Source organism: Vulpes lagopus, chromosome X (assembly GCF_018345385.1).
Source record: "Vulpes lagopus strain Blue_001 chromosome X, ASM1834538v1, whole genome shotgun sequence".
Lineage (NCBI taxonomy): Eukaryota > Metazoa > Chordata > Mammalia > Carnivora > Canidae > Vulpes > Vulpes lagopus.
The window spans coordinates 35,356,464-35,376,472 of NC_054848.1; the positions used below are offsets into that span (position 1 = coordinate 35,356,464).

Below are 20,009 nucleotides of genomic sequence, written 5' to 3' on the forward strand. Positions count from 1 at the left end.
AGCTTTGTTTCCTGGCAGTAATTAAAACCTTCTGCCACTGCCATAGCTGCTGCTGCTGCTGGAACCACCATAGCCACCTTGGTTTCGTGGTTTGGCAAAGTATTGGCCTCCACCACCATAGGGGCCAGAGCTTCTGCCTCCAAAATTTCCTCCTTTCATGGGTCCAAAATTTGAGGATTGATTGTTGTAATTGCCAAAATCGTTATAGCTTCCGCCACCTCCAAAGTTGCTTCCGTCATTACCAAATCCGTTAATAGCCATCCCCACTGCCACCGTATCCACCACCACCTCGACTGCCACCAAAGCCACCTCGACCACTGAAGTTCCCTCCACGACCAAAGTTGTCATTCCCACCAAAACCACCTCCACGACCACCACCAAAGTTTCCAGAACCACTTCAGCCTCTTTGGCTGGATGAAGCACTAGCCATCTCTTGCTTCGATAGGGCTTTCCTTACTTCACAGTTGTGGCCATTCACAGTATGGTATTTTTGAATGACAATCTTGTCTACAGAGTCGTGGTCGTCAAAGGTCACAAAAGCAAAACCTCTCTTTTTGCCACTGCCTCGGTCAGTCATGATCTCAATCACTTCAATTTTCCCGTACTGTTCAAAATAATCTCTTAGATGATGTTCTTCAGTGTCTTCTTTAATGCCACCGACAAAAATCTTTTTCACAGTTAAGTGGGCACCGGGTCTTTGAGAATCCTCTCGGGAGACAGCCCTCTTTGGTTCCATGACTCTTCCCACCTTGTGCGGCCGGGCGTTCATGGCCGCGTCCACCTCCTCCACGGTGGCGTACGTGACGAACCCAAAGCCTCTGGAGCGCTTGGTGTTGGCGTCTCTCATTACCACACAGTCCGTAAGCGTCCCCCATTGCTCAAAATGGCTCCTCAGACTCTCATCGGTCGTTTCGAAGCTCAAACCTCCGATGAAGAGCTTCCGCAGCTGCTCGGGCTCTTTGGGAGACTCTGACTTAGACATGACGGCGGTGGGAGGGGAGACTTTAACGATGCTTACTCGGCGGCATCCAGGGGCAGAAAGTCCACCAGAGCTTTCAACTGCATCTATGAGCATCTGTGTTTTATCTCAGTATTTTGTGCATTTTGTTAGCAAGATGTGTCCTAAGGTTTCAGACAAGCCTAAGAGGGGTGATTTTGGTGGAGCTGAGAACATTCAAAATTTTTCCAGATGAATAGGGCAGCCCAGGTGGCTCAGCAGTTTAGCACCGCCTTCAGCCCAGGAGCTGATCCTAGAGACCTGCGATCGAGTCCCACGTCGGACTCCCTGCATGGAGCCTGCTTTTCCCTCTGCTTGTGTCTCTGCCTCTCTCTCTCTGCGCCTCTCATGAATAAATAAAATCTTTAAAAAAAGTTTTTTTCCAGATAAATTAATGGTAATTGGTTTGTTTTATGCCATTTCAGCTTATGAAAACTTTCATAGGAATACCCTAGTTTTGGTGAGAAAACATGAGAGACCCCTAACTCTGGGAAACAAACAAGGGGTAGTGGAGAGGGAGGTGGGCGGGGGGTTGGGGTGACTGGGTGATGGGCACTGATGGGGGCACTTGGCGGGATGAGCACTGGGTGTTATGCTATATGTTGGCAAATTGAACTCCAATAAAAAAATTTTAAAAAAGAATACCCTATTTTTTGGAAGCAGAGGAAGCCTGTATATACATATATCAAATCATTCTATTGCACACCTTAAACTCATATATTGTTACATGTCAATATATCTCAAACTGGGATAAAAGTAATGACAATACCAAGTGCTGGTGAGGATGTAGAGAAACTGACTCTCTTATTCGTTGCTGGTGGAATGTCAAATGGTACAGCTACTCTGGAAAACAATTTGGCATTTTCTTTAAAAACTAAACATAAACTTACCATATGGCCCAGCAATCATACTCTAGAGCATTCATCCCAATGGAATAAAAATTATGTTGGCATCAAAACCTATACATGATTGTTCTAGCAGTTTTATTTATAGTAGCCTAAAATTGGAAACAACCCAGATGTCTTTCACAGGTGAATGGTTAAACCACTGGTACATCTGTGCCACAGAATACAACTCAGCAATAAAAAGAAGTAACTATTGGTGCTTTCAACAGCTTGAATGAATTCCAAGGGCATTATAATGAGTGAACAAAAGCCTTTTTTTTTTCTTTTAACAAAACCCATTTTTAAAAGGTCACATATTGTATGATTCTATTCACATTGCATTCTCTACTAACAAAATTATAGAGATGGAGAATGAGTTAGTGTTTGCCAGGGGTTAGAGTTTGTGGCATGAGCGGGAAGAGGTGTATGTGACTATTAAGGAATAGCAAAAAGGGGGTTCTCGTTTTAAAATTTTTTTATTTAAACTCAATTTAGTTAACATATAGTGTATTATTAGTTTCAAGAGTAGAATTTAGTGATTCATCAGGTGCATATAATACTCAGTGCTTATCACATCAAGTGCCCTCCTTAAGGCCTATCACCCAGTTACCCTATCCTCCCACTGACCTCCCCTCTAGTAACCCTCAGTTTGTTCCCTAGAGTTAAGAGTCTCTTATGGTTTGCCTCCCTGTTTTTATCTTATTTCATTTTTCCTTTCCTTCCCCTATGTTCATTTGTTTTGTTTCTTAAATTCCACATAAGTGAAATCATATGGTATTTGTCTTTCTCCGACTGACTTATTTCACTTAGCATAATACCCTCTAATTCCACCCATGGCATTGCAAATGGCAAGATTTCATTCTTTTGATGGCTGAGTAATATCCCAGTGTGTGTGTGTGTGTGTGTGTGTGTGTGTGTGTGCGCGCGCGCGCACATGCAGGCGCGTGCACACACACTCCTGCACCACATCTTTATCCATTCATCTGTCAATGGACATCTGGGCTTTTTCCATAGTTTATTGTTAACATTGCTGCTATAAACATTGGGGTGCATGTGCCCCCTCAAATCACTATTTTTGTATCCTTTGGATAAATACCTAATAGTGCAATTGCTGGGTCATAGGGTAGTTCTATATTTAACTTTTTGAGGAACCTCCATATTATTTCCACAGTGGCTGCACCAGTTTGCATACCCACCAACAGTATGAGAGCATTTCCCCTTGTCTGCATCCTACTCAATATTTGCTGTTTCTGGAGATGTTCATTCAGCCATTCTGACAGGTGTGAGGTCATTGTGGTTTTGATTTGTATTTCCTTTATGCCAAGTGATGTTGAGCATATTTTCATGTGTCATGTTTCTGGAGTTGTTCATTCAGCCATTCTGACAGGTATCTCATTGTGGTTTTGATTTGTATTTCCTTTATGCCAAGTGATGTTGAGCATTTTTTCATGTGTTTGTTGGCTATTTGGATGTCTTCTTTGGAGAAATATCTGTTCATGTCTTCTGCTCATTTCTTGACTGAATTTTTTGTTTTTTGGGGTGTAAAGTTTGATAAGTTGTTTATAAATTTTGGATACTAGCTCTTTATCTGATAAGTCATTTGCAAATATCTTCTCCCATTCCATAAGTTGCCTTTTAGTTTTGTTGACTGTTTCCTTTGCTGTGCAAACACTTTTTATCCTGATGAAGTCCCAATAATTCATTTTTGCTTTTGTCCTTTTGTGCTTCATGTTTTATGCTTACCTTTGAAATCTTTTTGTGTCTAGAGTAAAATGTAGGAAAAGATGTCTGTCATATATCATATGATTACCTGAAGTATATACTTGATAAATATAGTTTGTAGGACTACCTAGATGAAAGATTTTATACTGTTTTTCAAAGGGCTCACCAGGCCAGTGATTCTTGTATTAAGTCATAGAATTTCTGAAAGTATCACTGACCCCGAGGTATACAACCTACCACCATGAGAATCACTACTAAAGATTAAATATTTTTATTTTCTTAAAGACTATTTTTAGGGAAGCATTAAAAATTTATTCATTTGGCCAGACCACAGAAGTCAGTTCTCTGATTTTTCTAAATACAATATGCTGAGTCTTCTATCTGACAGTAACCAAGGCCTGTGGAAATGTGGTACAGTGACCCTCTTCTCCAGAGCATTCAAGTAAATCTCAGATTCTCTTCTCCAGTTTGGAAAAGCTAAGAAAGGGCATATTCTCTAAAACACAAGTTATCATTTCTGGTGCTTACAAAGCCACCTTATTAAAAAACAATTAGGCTTGAATTGCTGTTTGCAGGCTGAAACTCACATACTGCTTTGACCTTCAATGTTCATTGCTCAGCTAATAAACTGGACATTATTGTAAGTGCTAAATACACTTATTTCTCTGTAATAGAGAATAATCAACATGTGCCTTTCCTGTCCTCAAAGAAACAGTTGTCATCATCATAGCCTAATGAGTTACAATTGAATTCAGTATCACATTCAAACAAGGGTGCCATTTTAACAGAGGGAAATACTATAGTAAATAATTTTATGAATAGAATAGGTAGAAACCATATTTTAAAAAAGATTCCTTGATTTCTATTCCTTAGGGAAAAGGCAGTCTTTGATCTCTCTTGTGACAGAGATGTACAGATTAGGTTACTGGGGTCTTTTTTTTTTTTTAATTAGCACACAGTATTACTGACATTTTTGTGTATATACACTTCTATGAGTTCTAACACATTTATAGATCTGTGTAACCACCACTACAGTTAGGATACAGAACAATTACGTCACACATCACATCCTAGACTCCTTTGTGCTATCTCATTATAGTAGGGATTGGCAAACTACATCCAAGTCAAATCTGTCCCATAGTGTTTTCTTAGGACTCTAAAGCTAAGAATGGTTTTTATATTTTTCAAGTGTTTTAGAAAGAACAGAAGCAACAACAAAAATAAATAAGAATATGTGATGCAGACCATATGCAGCCCACAAAGCCTAAAATATTTACTATCTGACCCTCTGCAGAAAATATTTGTTGGCCTTCTGCTCTACAGTCATATCCAAGCTACCCCTTACCCCTTGGAAACCACTTATGTTTCTCATCACTATAGTTTTGTCTTTTGGAAAATGTCATACAAATGGTGTCATATAGTATGCAGCCTTTTGAGACTTTGGAGAACAATGCCTTTGAGATTCATTTGTGTTGTTGCACTTGGCAATAGTTCTTTCCATTTTATTGCTGAGTGGAATTCCATTTAATGGATGTACCACCACTTGTTTATTCATTTGCCTTTTGAGAGACATTTCAGTTGTTTCTAGTTTTTTGGCATTTATAAATACAGCTGCTATGAACATTCATGTACAGATTTTTGGATGAATGTAAATTTTCATTTCTCTAGGGTAAATACATGGTAATGAGATTGCTGGGTCATATGGTAAACATATGTTTAATTTCATAAAAGGTAACCTGCCAAAGTGTTTTTCAGAATGGCTGTATCAGTTTGCATTCCAACAGATAATGTATTCTCCAGAGTTCTGGTTGCTCTGTATCCTTGTCAGCACTTGATATTGTCAGTATTTTTTTATTGTTGCCATTCTAATTGATATGTAGTGTTTCCTTGTGGTCTTATTTCAATTTTTTTTTCTTAGAGAATGAGAGAGAGAGAGCAGAAGTGGGGGAAGAGGCGCAGAGGGAGAAAAAGAGAATCTTAAGCAGGCTCCAAGCCCGGTCTGGAGCCCAATGCAGGGCTCAATCCCACAATTCTGAGATCATGACCTGAGCCAAAATCAAAAGTCAGTGCTTAACCCACTGAGCCACCCAGGTGCCCTTCCTTGTGGTTTTAATTTGCATTTCCCTAATGGCTAATGACATTGAACATCTTTTCACATGTTTATTTGCCATCCATATGTTTTCTTTGGTGAAATATTTGTTCAGATCTTTGCCATTAAAAAACCTCTTTTATTGTGAAGTAACTTTACATTCACAGGAAGTTGCAAAGATACTATAGAGATGTCTCATATCCTCTTCACCTGCTTTCCTCAATGGTTACATCTAACATAACTGTAGTATAATATTAAAACCAGGAATTGACACTGGTATGATGTAAGTGTATAGTTCTATGCCATATTGTCATTGTGTATAAATTTGTGTAACTACCACAGTTGGCAAGATACAGAACTGTTCTATTACCACAGATACCTCCCTTGTGTTACCTCTTTATCCTCATGGCTGTGCACCTCCCCTGAACCAACCCTAACCCCTGGCAACCAGTAATTTGTTTTCCATCTCAATACTTTTGGCACGTTGAGAATGCTGAATAGGTGGAATCACATAGTATGTAACAGTTTGAGATTGGCTTTTTTATCTCAGTCTACCTTTGAGATCTATCCAAGTTGTTGCATATGTAAATCATGTACTTATTTTTGTTGTTGAATAAGTACTCTGGTATAGATGTACCACAGTATGTGTAACCATTCAACTATTGAGGGACTTTTTGGTTGTGTCAGGGTTTTGGCTATTGCAAATAATGTTGCTGTGATCATTTGTGTGGACATAAATGTTCAAATCTCTGGGATAAATGCCCATGAATATGATTGCTAGGTTGTATTTTAAGATTTTTGCTGGGCTGTTTACTTTCTAATTGTGTAGTTCTAAGTTCTATATATTATACTGGGTATGAATCCCTTTTTATTTAATGGATCATATTTTTGCTGTCATGTCTAAGAAATCTTTGCCTAGGGGTGCCTCGGTGGCTCAGTTGGTTAAGTGTCTGCCTTTGGCTCAGGTCACAATCTTGGGATCCTGAGATGGAGCCCCATGTCGGGCTCCCTGCTGAGCTGGGACTCTGCTTCTCCTTCTCCCTCTGCTCCTCCTCCCACTTGCTCTCAAATAAAGAAAATCTTTTAAAAAAAAAGCCTGCCTAACCACTGACGATGATTTTCTCCTATTTTTCTTCATATAAGGCTTATAATTTTATATTTTACATTTAGATATGGGATCCATTTTAAATTAAGTTTTAGATAAGGTATGAGGCTTAGATCCAGGGTGTTTTTCTTTGTGAATAGATGTCCAATTGTTTTAATGCCATTTGTTGAATAGTCGATTTTTTGTCCAGTGAATTGCCAAATGTGGTGTATTGTACAATGAATGTTACTTGGCAATAAAAAAAGAAATGAAATACTGATACAAGTTGCAATATGAATGAACCCTGAAAACATTATACTAAGTGAAAGAAGCCAGTCATAGAAGACCACATACTGTATTCATTCCATTTATATGGAATGTCCAGAATAGGCAAATTCATAGAGACAGAAAATACATTAGTGGTCACCTAGGGCTAGTAGACTCAGAAGGAAATGAGTGACTGCTAAGGAGTACAGGATTTTTTTTCTAAAGATTTTATTTATTTATTCATGAGACACAGAGAGAGAGAGAGAGAAAAAGAGAGAGGCAGAGACACAGGCAGAGGGGGAAGCAGGCTCCATGCAGGGAGCCTGATGTGGGACTTGATCCTGGGACTTGAGGATCATGCCCTGGACCCAAGGCAGGTGCTAAACCTCTGAGCCACCCAGGGATCCCAGGATTCCTTTTTGAGGTAATAAAGATGTTCTAAAATTGACTCTGATAACAGTTGCAGAGCTTTGTTAATTTTTCTAAAAACCATTGAACTATATCCTTCAGATGGATGAATTATATGGCATGTGAATTATATTTCAATAAAGCTGTTATAAATATTTTTTAGATTATTTATTTATTTATTTGAGAGAGAGAGAGAGTGCAGAGTGAGAAAGAGAACAAGTGTGGAGAGGAACAGAGGGAGAGGGGGAAGCAGGCTCCCCACTGAGCAGAGAGCCCAATGTGGGGCTTGATCCCAGGACCTTAGGACCATGACCCAAGCCAAAGGCAGATGCCCAAGTAACTGAGCTACCCAGGCATTGCTGTTATAAACATTTTTGAAGGAAGGGAGAATGTTTGTGAAATGAAGCAATGACAGGATAGCAACAAGCAAAAATTAAGGATAGATAATTGAAACAGAGATAAGTAGTTTCAGATAATTTCAGAGCAGGGCAGTAGTATTAGTAAAGGTCGTTCAGAAAGCAAAAGAATACATTTGTATTTGTGAAGTGTTCAATGAGTTTTGAACATAAATTTCTTTAAAACGACCCAAGCCTATAATTTATTACAGTAATGGTAGAAGTATAAATTGATATGCCCTTTATGTAAAACAATTGATCAGTGTTTATCAAGAGTTTCTTAAAAAAAAAAAAAGAGTTTCTGGGGCACCTGGGTGGTTCAGCTCAGGTCATGATCTCAGGGTCAGAGTCAGGCTCCATGCTCAGCGGAAGTGCTTGAGATTCTCTTTCTCCCTCTCCCTCTGCCCTTCCCCTACTCATGTACTTGTACACACACTCTCTCCCTCTCTCTCTAAAATAAATAAATCTTTTAAAGAAGAGTTTTTTTAAAAAAGACCCTAAGGTTCTTTTACTCAGTAGTCCCATTTTGAAGAATTTACCATCCTAAGAAAGTAACTTAAAATGCATTCAAAGATTTATGAATAAAGATAATACCAAAAGTTTGGAGATAATCAAAGAGAACATAGCTGAGTATAACTATGCAACGAATATTGAGCTATCATTGAAAAATCCTATTTCTAACACCTTTATTGAGATATAATAGATATATGAGAAACTGCATGTCTTCAGTATACAATTTCATAACTTTTGATGTATATATACCTATTAAACTATCACCACAATCAACAAAATGAACATATTCATCATACCCAAAAGTTTTCTTATCCCCCTTCTTCTTGCTCCTCACCAACCACCATCACACATCAGGCAACCACTGATCTGTTTTCTGTCACTTTAGATTAGTTGGCATTTTTAAGAATTATATATACATAAAATTATACTACTGTGTATTCTTTTTGTTTGGATTATTTCACTCAGAATAATTATTTTAGATTCATCCATGGCGTTGTGTATATCAACAGTTTATTCCATTTTATTTTATTTTATTTTATTTCATTTTATTTATTTTTTTAAGATTTTATTTATATGAGAGAGAGAGAGTGAACACAAATGGAGAGGGGCAGAAGGAGAGGAAATACACTCTCTGCTGATCAGGGAGCCCAACGTAAGGCTCAATCCTGGGACTCCACTTGGGACCATGACCTGAGCCAAAGCCACTTAACTGACTGGGCCACCCAGGCACCCCTGGTTTATTCCTTTCTAATGGTGAGTAGTATTCCATTGTATAGATGTATCAAAATTAACTTACTCATTCATCTATTGATGGATATTTGAGTGGGTTTCTAGTTTTGGGCTATTATATAAAGCTGCTATGGAAATTCATGTACAACTCAACCTATGGACGTATGCTTTCATTTTTCCTGGATAAATACTAGAAGGGCAATAGGTGGGTCATATGGTAGATGTGTGTTCAACTTTCTAAACAACTATTAAGTTGTTTTCCAAAGCAATTGTGCATTTTACATTCCAATCAGCAGTCATGCAACTTATAGTTCCTTCACATCCTTACCAGTTTCTGGTATGGTGAGTCTTCTTAATTTTAGCCATTTAAAATAAGGTGAGAGGTGGTATTTCATTGTGGTTTTAATTTGTATTGCCCAGATAACTAGTGATTTTGACCATTTTTTCGTGTGTTTATTTTCCAACCATATATCTTCTTTGGTGAAGTATCCATAAAAATCTTTTATTCATTTTTTTTAAGATTTATTTATCTGAGAGAAAGAGAATGAGCACAAGCAGGGGGAGCAGCAGAGGGAGAGGTAGAAGCAGCAGACTCCTCCCTAAGCAAGGAGCCCAATGCGGGACATGATCCCAGGACCCTGACACTTAACTGACTGAACCACCCAGGCACCCCTTTTTCACTTTATTTTTTGGCTTATTTGTTCTCTTATTATTGATCTTTGAGAATTCTTTATTCTCAACACTAGCCCTTTATCAGATATATGATACATGTATATCAGATATATTTTTCTATCTGTAGCTTATTTTTTCATTCTCTTAACAGTATCTTTTGAAAAGGGTAAGTTTTAAATTTTGGTGAAAATTCCTTTTTTTTTTTTCATGGATAATGCTTTTGGTGCTGTTTCAAGGAAATCTTTTTGTAACTTAAGGCTACAGTTTTTCTCTTTTGCTTTGTTCTAGGAGTTACATAGTTTTTACATTTAGGTCCTTGACCTATTTTGAATCCATTTTTGTTTATGGTGTAGAGTATGATTCCAAATATATTTTTCTTTTGCCAGTTATTATAGATAGCCAGTTATTCTAGCACAATTTGCTGAAGAGACTATGCTTTCTCCACTGAATTGTCTTTGCATCTTTGTCAAAAATCAGTTGTTCATATATGTATAGATTTAATTCATTCCATTGCTCTAATTGTCTATCTTGACATCAATCTGACTTTATCTTGATTATTGCAACTTTATACTAAGTCTTTGAAGTTAGTTTTAATCTTCTAATTTTGTTCCTCTTTTTAAAAGTGATTTTGACGATTCTAGGTCCTTTGCACTTCTGTATGAAATTTAGAACCATCCTGTCAGTTTCTACGAAAAAGCCTACTGGAATTGGTGATTACATAATCTGTAGATCAATTTGGAGAGAACTGACCTATTAAATCTTATGATCCATGAATATAGTATATACTATATATAGTTAATTATATATAATTATATTATAATTAATCAATGCATATATTCATTTATATCCATTGATTTCAGTCTTGTTTAATTTCTTTCAGCAGTAGTTTGTGGTATTTAGTATACAGAGTTTTCATATCTTTTGCTAGATGTATTGTACTCTTACTTAAAGAGTAAGTTGGGGGGTGCCTGGATGGCTCAGTCTGTTAAGTGTCTGCCTTTGGCTTAGGTCATGCTCTCGGGATCCTGGGATCAAGCCTTATGTAAGGCTCCCTGCTATGCAGGAAGCCCACTTCTCCCTCTCCCTCTGTTGCTCCCCTTGCTTGTGAGCACTCTCTCTTTCTCTCTGTCAAATAAATGAATAAAATCTTAAAAAATAAAGAATAAGTTGAGAATTATTCCCTCCTTTTCAGTTATTTGTAAGTTACAAAGAACTGGTATTATATTGGGATGCCTGGGTGGCTTAGTGATTGAGCCACTGCCTTCGGCTCAGGGCATGATCCTGGAGTTCCGGGATCAAGTCCCACATCGGGCTCCCTTCATGGAACTTGCTTCTCCCTCTGCCTAAGTCTCTGCCTCTCTCCTTCTGTGTCTCTCATGAATAAATAAATGAACTCTTTAAAAAAAAAAGACACTTAAAAAAAAAGAATTGGTATTATATCTTCCTTAAATATTTCATAGAATTCACCAGTGAAGACATGTAGGTCAGGTATTTTCTTTGTAGGAAAGCTTTTAACTAAAAATTCCATTTATTTAATGTTGGACATTTCAAGCTTTCTGTTTTGATATTGGTCATTTGTGGGTTCGTTTTGGGGGGGTTTTTTTGGATCAGTTTGGTTAAAGGTTATTGTTCTGAGAGTAGCAGCTTTGGGTTTCATTTATTTTCCCAGCCATTTTTCTCTTATCTAGTTCATTGATTTCTGCTCTGATCTTTGTTATTTCCTTTCTTCTTCATAGTTTGGTCTTAATTTGCTCTTGCTTTTGTAGTTTCTTAAAGTGGAAGCTGAGGTAATTGATTTGAGGTAATTTCAAATCAATGTAAGTGTTTAGTGCTATAGAATTTCCCTTACATACTGCTTTAGTGACATCCCACAATTTTGTTATGTTCTGTTTTCATGTTCATTCCATTCAAAATACTTTCTAATTTTCCTTTTGATTTTTTCTTGGTTTCCTTTTTGTCTTTCACTTTATTCTTTTGATTTTGTTATTTATATGTGTTAGTTTTCAAATATATATGGATTTTTCAAATATATTTCTGTTGTTGATTTTTAATTTAATTCCATTGTCCCTAGAAAACAGTTTGTATATGACATATATCCTTTTAAATTTATTGAAACTCATTTTATGGCTCATAATTTGGTCTTTCTTGGTAAATGTTCCATATGCAATTGAGAAGAATGTGTATTCTGCTGTTGTTGCATGGTGTGTTCTATAAATGTCACTTAGATCAAATTGGTTGGCTGTGATGTTCAAGTCTTCTATAGCTGTACTGATTTTCTTTCTGTTTGCTCTTTCAATTATTTAGAGAGGGGCATTGAAATCAACTATAATTGTGGATTTGTCTATTTCTTCCTGCAGTTCTTTCAGATTTTGCCTCATATATTTTAAAGCTCTGTGATTAGATGTATAAGCATTTTGGATTACGTCCTCCTGATGAATTGACTTCTTCATCAGTTTAAAATGATCTTTCATATTCCTGATAGTATTTTGTGCTCTGAAATCTTCTTTGAAATTAATATAACTGCTCAGGCTTTTTTTTTTTTTTTTGACTAGTGTTAGCATGATAATCGTTTTCTATTCTTTTAATTACTTGTATCTGTATATTTAAGGAACATTTTTATTTTATTTATTTTTTTAGAGAGAGACAGCAAGGGGGAGGGGGGGCAGGGGAGAGAAAATCTTAAGCAGGCTTCACACCCAGCATGGAATCCAATGTGGGGCTCGATCTCATGACCCTGAGATCATGAACTGAGCCAAAATCAAGAGTCCCATGCTTAACTGACTGAGCCACCTAGGTACCCCATTTAAAGTACATTTTAAAACCCATACCCTTATGAGAAACAAATTTACCACCTAAAAATACAATGACTATATACAGTTACTTTTGTCTGTAGCCTTATAGTTTTCAGTCAAAACATCATTGTCCCAAGTAAGATAGGTCAGCTTTTTAAAAAAATGCATACATTGGGGATCCTTGGGTGGCTCAGCAGGTTTAGCACCTGCCTTTGGCCCAGGGCATGATCCTGGAGCCCTGGGATCGAGTCCCAAGTCGGGCTCCTGGCATGGAGCCTGCTTCTCCCTCTGCCTGTGTCTCTGCTTCTCTCTCTCTATGTCTATCATAAATAAATAAAATCTTTTAAAAAATAAATAAATAAATAAATAAATAAATAATGCATGCATTAGAATTCACTCTTTATAATATATAGTTTTATGGTTCTATACAGTTCACATGCAATCATATATCCATCACCCCCACACCATACAAAACAATTCATTCACCCTAAAAGTTCTCCCATGCATCCCCTTTTATAGTCAACAACTTGGGTCTTCTCAACCTCTGGCAACCATTAATTGTTTTGTCTCGATAGTTTTGCCCTTTCCAGGTGTCAGATGAATGGACTCATACAATGTATACAATATGTAGCTTTTGTTTTGTGCCTTCTTTCACTAAGTAGAATGCAGTAAGATTCATTCATGTTGATGAATGAATCAGTTGCTCATTTCTTTTTACTGCCGCACAGGATTTCATTGTATGGATGCACCAGAGTTTGTTTATTCATTCCCCTGATGAAAGACATCTTTCTTGCTTTCAGTTGTTAGCCAGTATGAATAAAGCTCTCTAAACATTTGTGTACAGGATTTCATATGGATATAATTTTTCACATTACTTTACATTATAGTGGTGCTAGATAAGTAAATGGATGGTGGATGGTATGTCCAAGGTTCTCACTGTCAGAAAGTTATAGGTAATCAAGGAAAGGAAGCAAGAATAAACCCTGTGATACTGAATTAGAGTCAGAGACATAAACTTCCATTTAGCTTAATATAGATATATATATAGGGGAGGAGAGAGAAAGACAGAATTATAGGCATGTGTGTACATGTGGGTTAGTATCCATACATATATTACTTAGATCTATCCATTGAGAGGGCCTAGAAGCAATGACACCCAATAGCAACAAGCATAGTCAGGACCCAGATTTTGGTTTCTAAATACAGCTCCAATAAAAGGAACCAGGGATTATTAGAGGAACAGCTGATTTTAGGACCAGGGCAGAGAACATATTCTAGTATCAGAAAATAAGAAAGTGCTGGGCAGCCCGGGTGGCTCAGGGGTTTAGCGCCGCCTTCAGCCCAGGGCACCATCCTGGAGACCCCGGATCGAGTCCCACGTTGGGCTCCCTGCATGGAGCCTGCCTCTCCCTCTGCCTGTGTCTCTGCCTCTCTTTCTCTCGCTCTGTCTCTCATGAATAAATAAATAAAATCTTAAAAAAAAAAAAAAAAAAGAAAAGAAAAGAAGAAAGTGCTTAAAAAAAAACCCAAAATGAGGTCATGTCAAAGTGACAACCAACCTGAAAGAACTACCGCTAACCAACATGGGAACAAATTGAGTGTTTTTTTAAATTTCATTTTATCTCCTTTAACCCATGTATTAGCCCCCCCCCCCATTAGCTTTAACTCTTTGTTGTGTTGTTTCGGTGGTTGCTTTTGGGTTTAAGTATACATTTTTAATTTGACATAGTCAACTTTCTACTGTTGTTATACCACTTCATACATAGTTTAATACCCCTACAATAGTATATTTACATTTCCCCCCTCCTGGACTTTGTGCTACTGTTGCCCTGCATTTTGCTTTTACATATATTATAAATCCCACACTACATTGTTAATTATTTCTGTTTATATAATCAAATGTCTTTTCAATATATTTAAAGAATAAGAAAAAATTATTACGCATTTACCTATGTAGCTACTATTTATGGTGCTCTTCCCTCCTTTGCAGAGATTCATATATCCTTTTAGTAGCATTTTCCTTCAGCCTAAAGAATTTCCTTTAACATTTCTTAAAATGATGGTCTGCTGGTGATGAATTCTTTCACCTTTTGTAAGTCTGAAAAAAGTTTTGTTTTATCTTTGTTTTTGAAATGTTTTTTCTGGGTATAGAATCTTATGTTGACTTTTTCTTTCAGTTCTCTAAAGATATTCCATTGTTGTCTTCCTTGCATTGTTTCTGATAATAAATATGTTGTAATATCCTAGTGCCCTAGGGCATTCAGTTAGGGAGGTAAGATCACAAACAGAGTGGAACTCCATGGGCACAGGCCAAGCTGTTGTTCACAGGTGGAATTTCTTATTTGTCTCAGGGAAGTTTCAGCCCTGCTTTCTAACTCCTATTATCATTATTCACCACTTCAAGCAAGTCCTAAAGGTTAAGCCTACAAAATGTTGTGTTCCTAATAGCATGAAGAGGAGATATGCTTATATCCTTGAGTGGTGGCAGCAGAAGTGACCAGCCGCAGAATTAGGGGCCTCTTATGTAAGAGTCTCCTTCCTTTGCCCCACCATTAATTCAGCCCTTTTATTCAGTACATCATTTGTACTGTCCGTCTTCCTTAGTCAGAATTTTAACAACTATGTATTTTAAGTGAAGGACGGTTGCTTTAGATAATTGGGTGTTGAATAGAAACCAGAAAATTTAACTTAGAAAGTACCAGGGCCCAATGGAAAAATACAAGCCAATACAATAAGTAGCTTGCACTTGTACTTGCAAACAAATAAGTACTCACAGTACTCTTGGTTTTTGGTTGTTGAGATTTTTCATTACAGATATGGGTGGCCAAATAACTAAGTTCTGGCTAATATGGTAGAGGCAAAAGTTTTGGGTGGGATTTTAGGAAAGCTCTTTTTTTTTTTTAAGATTTTATTTATTTATTCACAAGAGACACACAGAGAGAGGCAAAGACACAGGCAGAAGCAGGCTTCATGCAGGGAGCCCAACATGGGACTCGATCCAGGATCTCCAGAATCACGCCCTGGGCTGAAGGTGGTGCCAAACTGCTGAGCCACTGGGGCTGCCCAGGAAAGCTCTTTTGAAAGGGGTTTGAGAAAAAATAAAAATAAATAAATAAAGGGGTTTGACTCACCTGGAAAGTAGCCTTTGGCCTCTATTCTGTCTTCCTCTCTACCACAATCTGGAATACAGACACAATGACCAGAGTTGCAGTGGCTACCTTGCAATCATGAGGCAAACTTTAGGGTAGAAGTTGTGTGCTAAGAAGGACAAAGCAGCAAGATAGAAGAATCCAGGGACTTGGATGAGTTCATGGGCTTGTCAGGCCACCACTTGATTACCTACCTCTGCCTGCAAAAAAAAGACAAATAAACTCCCAATCTAAAAAAAAAAAAAAAAAAAAAAAACTCCCAATCTATTTAGACCACCCTTTATTGAATGCCTGTTATTAGCATCTGAATAAAATTCAGAAATGATGCATTCACATTCATGTGATGGGCACCATCTTCTGCTCAGTATCCTTCAGGTGAGACTAGCGTGAAACTGACATGGAATACTTTGAAGTACTAAGTTAGGGTTGTATCTTAGTCAATCTTTGCCTCCACTTCTAAAAGTAGTGCCTGACAGATAGTAGATGCTCAGTAAAAACTGGCTGACCAATCAGAGGCCTTGCTTAGGATCTGTTATTCTCAGACCCCTGTCTCCAGTTTGATCAGGCTAGACATGTTTTAGAGCCCTTGTGCTTCCTGCTTGAAAACAGCAAACAAATCTTGTTTCACTTTCCAGGTAATAGAGTCCAAAACAATCACAAAGATATCTTAAATAGTAAAGAGCCACTAAAAACAGGAAATCAGGGCAGACCCTAAAATGAAAAAATGGCAGATGATGATGGAGATACAAGAAGAGAGTCCAGGCCTTTGTTAATCTTTCTCTTCTAATCTAGTTCTCTCCAGTACATTTTTGGTCTCTCGTTCATCTTTCCTGCCCTTTAGAGTATAAACACTTATCTGCTTAAACATTTGTAAAACTATTTTTGTAAAACAAATTGTAAAACATTTGTAAAAATAAGGTGACCTAAAAAAATAAATTAAAAAATACGTAAAATAAAGTGACCTACATAAATAAGTAATTGTGATGGATGAATAAATAATGAGTAAAGGAATGAGGAAGGAGTGAATATGCACATATGTTCATAGGCAACACACATAAAGAATCAACAATGGTATTAGATGAGGTCACTAGGACAGGGAGGGAAGAGAGAGGAGTCAGATGCAGAATATGCTCAGAGAAGGTTCATATAAATATTAGAGGACAAGAAGCCTTAAAAACCAGATAAACATTTTTTTCTTACTTTCAAAAATGCATTTCAAAGTGACTGGAATTGCTGGCAGGCGCCTGGGTGGCTCAGTCCTTTAAGCAACTGCCTTCAGCTCAGGTCCTGGGATTGAGCCCAGCATCATTGGTCTCCCTGCTCAGTGGGGAGCCTGCTTTTCCCTCTCCTTCTGCCCCTTGTCCCTCCATGCTCACTTTCTCTCAGGTTCTCTCTCACTCACTTTCTCTCTCTCTCTCTCTCAAATAAATAAAATCTTTAGAAAAAAAAGTGACTAGAATTACTGGCATCAAGTTCTCCTTCCAGCCTCTGGGAACTAATGGTCTTATCCTTATGACATGCCTATAGCCAAGGAAAATAAAATTCAGTCAGTCCTCCAAACAAGAAGGACCTGGTAACCATGTTTGTAGGAAAGAAGACATGAAATAGTTGAAGCTATAGAATGTTTGAATTTCTCATATATCTTTTTCTTCTGACACTTAGTCAAGAGCTTATGATCCTAACGTTATTCCATAAGTGTTTAGTTCCTAATGTGAAGAATATGTAGCAGATGGGACGCCTGGGTGGCTCAGTGGTTTAGTGCCTGCCTTCGGCTCAGGGTGTGATCTTGGGTCTCAGGATTGAGTCCTGCATCAGGCTCCTTGTGAGGAGCCTGCTTCTCCCTCTGTCTGTGTCTTTGCCTCTCTCTCTGTATCTCTTTAATGAATAAATAAATAAAATCTTAAAAAAAAAATACACAGCAGATGATAGAATATTCTGAGGCCTCAGGATAGACTCCTAGGAATAGAGCCATGAGAGGTCATAGATAGAAACTTTTTATCTTTACTTCTAACTTTGCTCATCCCGGCTTTGTCTCTTGCATTTTATCTTTGGCTCAGTGTATTTTTTTAATTTTATTTTTTGCATGTTATTTTCATTTCCTAACCTTTTTATTTTGAAAACTGTTGATCCTACAGAAAAGTTATAAAAATACTGTAATAAACACCCACATACCCTTTACCTAGATTCACTAGTTGTTAACATTTTGCCAAATTTGTTTCTTACTTAAATGTGTTTCTGTGTAAGTGCATATGTGCACATGTGTACATACACACACACATTTTCATGAAAGATTTACCTTTAAATCTCTTTAAAGGTAAGTTTCAGACATCTTAACATTTTACCTATACATAGTTAAAGCATATTTTTCTTAAGAAAAATAACCATAATATATTTGTCATACTCAAGAAAATTATCACGCTCAAGAAATTTAACACTGATATATGATACTGTTATCTAATATACATTCTGTAGTTATATTTCTTCACTTGGATCAATAACAACAGTATCTTTTACACTGCTTTTTAAAAATCCAAGATTCAAGGGCACCTGGGTAGTTCAGTTATTTAAGCATCTGCCTTCAGCTCAGGTCATGATCTTGGGGTCCTGGGATTGAGTCCTGCATCAGGGAGACTGCTTCTACCTCTGCCCTCTGCCCTTCCTCCCCTGCTCATGTGCTCTCTCTTACTCTCTGTCTCTATCTCAAATAAATAAATAAAAATCTTTAAAGTTTGTACATTGCATTTAGTTGTCATGTCCCTTTACTTTCTTTAAAGATAATGTCTGCACTTTTCTATCTTTTATTATATCAACATTTTTGAAGAATACAGGTCAGCTACTTTGCATAATGCTCCTGAATTTAGTTTGCACAATTATTATCTTATGATCAGAATCTATTTTTCTTTTGGCAGGAATACTTCATGTGTGATTTGTGTCCTCAGTGCATCACATCATAGAAAATACGGTATTTTTTCCCATTTTGGTGACCTAAGTTTGTTCATTTGGTTCAAGTGATTTCCACCAGACTTCTACATTTATAAAGGTACCTTTTTTCTCATTTATTCTCCTTTTTCCTTTTCTCTTTGTAATTGTGACTAGTGGTACTTTGAGACTGCATGAATATATTCTTCTTTACCAACTTTTCACTCACTCATTTTACATCTATTGATGATTGTTGCCTGAATCAAGTATTACAATAATGATTGCAAAAGGTTTGTTTTCTAATTCTAACAATTCCACATTTATGAGTTGGCATTCTTCTGTAAACACTTCTTTCATCATTTCTTCCTCACCCTAAATTTTTTTTAAGATTTTATATATTTATTTGCGAGAGAGAGAGAAAGAGAGAGAGAGAGAGAAAGAAAGGGAAAGCACGAGTGGGAGAGGGGCAGAGGGAGGAGTAGGCTCCTATATGGGGCTCGATCCCAGAACCCTGAGATTGTGACCTGAGCCCAAGGCAGCCCAAGCCCCTTAACCAACTGAGCCACCCAGGCACCCACCCTTAATTTTTTTTTTTTTTTACTGAATAGTGTCTCATTAAATTATTTTTTGTTCAAGGTATTACTATCTATTCCATTTCCTTATTCATTTTTGTACTCAAATTGTCCCATATTTATCAAGTGGGAGCCATTTCAAGCTGGCTTGTGTCTTCCTTTTACATGACCCCATCAGTTTTTGAGCATTTCTGCATTTTTCTGGCACAAGATATTTCAAGACCACCTTATACTTTCCCTACTCCTGATTAAAATCATCCATTTTTTTTCGAGGAGCTCTGGTTCTTTTTAGTGGGGTATAATCCAGGCACTAGACGTGCTCATTGCAATTGAGGTGTTATCTACAATTTTTTTTAAAGATTTATTTATTTATTTATCTATGATAGACACAGAGAGAGAGAGAGAGGCAGAGACACAGGCAGAGGGAGAGGCAGGCTCCATGCCCGGAGCCCCATGCGGAACTCAATCCCAGGACTCTAGGATCATGCCCTGGGCCAAAGGCAGGCGCCAAACTGCTGAGCCACCCAGGGATCCCCTACAAATATTTTTTTAAAGATTTTATTTATTTATCCATGAGAGACACAGAGAGAGAGGCAGAGACATATATAGGCAGAGGGAGAAGCAGGCTCCCCACAGGGAGCCCAATGTGGTACTCGATCCCCAAACTGGGATCACGCCCTGAGCCAAAGGCAGATGCTCAACCACTAAGCCACCTAGGCGTCCCTATCTATAAATATTTTAAACAGAAAAGAAATACCATTGAAAACAGTTATTTCAGATGATTGTGTAAAGAATGTGAAAAATACAAGAATTTTCA

At 37.5% G+C, this 20,009-nt stretch overlaps 1 protein-coding gene across 1 annotated transcript in view; it reads left to right on the top strand.

The window, feature by feature from the left end:
• Positions 1–20,009, top strand: part of USP9X (ubiquitin specific peptidase 9 X-linked) — a 487,376-nt gene that overhangs the window by 32,601 nt on the left and 434,766 nt on the right. Inside the window, exon 3 of the mRNA XM_041740837.1 lies at positions 18,611–18,741. The gene's annotated coding sequence lies outside the window, so the exon portion shown is untranslated. The remainder of the gene's footprint in view (positions 1–18,610; positions 18,742–20,009) is intronic.